This window comes from Ornithorhynchus anatinus, chromosome 2, assembly GCF_004115215.2.
Source record: "Ornithorhynchus anatinus isolate Pmale09 chromosome 2, mOrnAna1.pri.v4, whole genome shotgun sequence".
In the NCBI taxonomy this organism is placed as follows: domain Eukaryota; kingdom Metazoa; phylum Chordata; class Mammalia; order Monotremata; family Ornithorhynchidae; genus Ornithorhynchus; species Ornithorhynchus anatinus.
Window position 1 is genome coordinate 156811468 of NC_041729.1, and position 2013 is coordinate 156813480.

The 2013-nt window shown below is 45.6% G+C and overlaps 1 non-coding gene across 1 annotated transcript; it reads right to left on the reverse strand.

The window, feature by feature from the left end:
- Window positions 1–1393: 1393 nt before the first annotated feature.
- LOC114809463 lies at window positions 1394–1531 on the reverse strand. Its single transcript, XR_003757247.1, has one exon. It is a non-coding gene; the product is annotated as a small nucleolar RNA SNORA7 (small nucleolar RNA).
- Between the last annotated feature and the right edge of the window lie 482 nt (window positions 1532–2013).

The following is a 2013-nucleotide window of genomic DNA, read 5'->3' on the forward strand; positions in this document are numbered from 1 at the left end:
CAGTGGAAAAGGGCAAGGGCTTTGGAGTCAGAGGTCACGGGTTCGAATCCCGGCTCTGCCACTTGTCAGCTGTGTGACTTTGGGCAAGTCACTTCACTTCTCGGTGCCTCAGTTACCTCATCTGTAAAATGGGGAATAAGACTGTGAGCCCCACATGGGACAACCTGATTCCCCTGTGTCTACCCCAGCGCTTAGAACAGTGCTCGGCACATAGTAAGCGCTTAACAAATACCAACGTTATCATTATGATTATTATTATTGTGGGTCGGGCACTCCTTGTGGGTCTACGCTCTGTATTTATTGAACTCTCCCATAAGTGTTTTGCACACAGTAAGAGCTCAGTGAATAACCTCGCCTTCTAGACTGTAAGCTTGTTTTGGGCAGGGGATGTGTCAGTATTACTGTTGTGTTGTTCTCTCCCAAGTGTTTAGTACTGTACTCTGCATTCATTCTTTCAATCGTATTTATTGAGCACTTACTGAGTGTAGAGCACTTTATTAAGCACTGGGGAAGTACAATTCAACAAAAAAGAGAGACAATCCTGGCCCAGAACGGGCTCACAGTCTAGAAGGGGGGAGAGAGATGTCAAAACAAGTAAATGGGAATTAATATAAATAGAATTATAGGTATGTACATATACACACAAGTTCCGTGGAACAAGGCAGGAGGGTAGAACGAAAGGAATGAGTCGGGGTGATGGGGAGGAGAGGAAGAGCTGAAGAAAAGGGGGGGTTAAGTCTGGGGAGGAAGTAAGGCTTCAGTAGGGCTTTGTAGGGGAGAAGCGTGATTGTTTGGCAGATGTGAGGAAGGAGGGCGTTCCAGGCCAGAGGTCGGACGTTGGCCAGTGGTCAACAGCGGGACAGGTGAGAATGAGGCACAGTGAGGAGGCGAGCAGCAGAGGAGCAGAGCGTGCGGGCTGGGCTGGAGAAGGAGAGGAGGGAGGTGAGGTAGGAGGGGGCAAGGTGATGACCTTTGAAGCCAACAGTGAGGAGTTTTTCTCTGTTACTCTTCACAAAATAAGCGATCAACAAATACGAATGATTGATGGATAATTGATTGATTGACAGGCAAGCTCTCCCCATCTTCAGGTCCCTAGGAAGCCTGTCCTGATCAATTCCCAATACTCCAACTTCTATTTATGCCCCTTCTCAGCATTTATGCATATTCAAATCTTGTCTTATGCTGTCAGGTCACCTCTGACCCACAGTGTCACGCCGGACACATCTCTCCCAGAACGCCCCACCTCCATTTGCCATCATTCTGGTAGTGGATCCAAAGAGTTTTCTTGGTAAAAATACAGAAGTGGTTTACCACTGCCTCATTCCAAGCAGTAAACTGGAATCCCTGCCCTATTCTCTCCCGTGCTGCTGCTGCCCAGCATGGGTAAGTTTTGACTTGTAGCAGATCACCTTCCACTTGCTAGCCACTGCCCAAGCTAGGAATGGAATGGACAGGCCTCTGCTTGACCGTCCCTTCTGTAGCCAAGACTGGTAGACTACTGGAAACTCTCCAGGTGCGACCCTGAGAAGGGATATTCAAATAGTTATTTCATCCGACATTATTTTCAGTTCTACCAGTAAATCATGTTCTTCCTTCTCTTTCCACTGTTTCTAAATAATGTATGACTGCCTGCTTCTCGCATTAGATCACAAGTAACTTGAGTGCAGGGAGGGTTTTCTGTTTTGGATATGCCCTTCTCAGCCTTTAAAACAGTGTTCTGAACATGGTAAGTCCTAAATACCATTGATCGAGTATACCAAATTGAAGAAAGAAATAATAGTAACCACGGAATCTGCCCTTTATCACTCCTGTCACAAATCTCAAAGTGCTTGGCAGACACTCATTATTGAAGATCAAAACGGGATTTTAATCCTCATTTTAAGGAAACATATTATGGTTTAAGGGCCTTACCTTAGGTTAGTAATAGAATCAAATTACCCCAATCCCTATTATATATAGCAGCAGTATCCAATGAAACACCACTTTGTGGATTTTTCTCTGGGCAGAGATTAT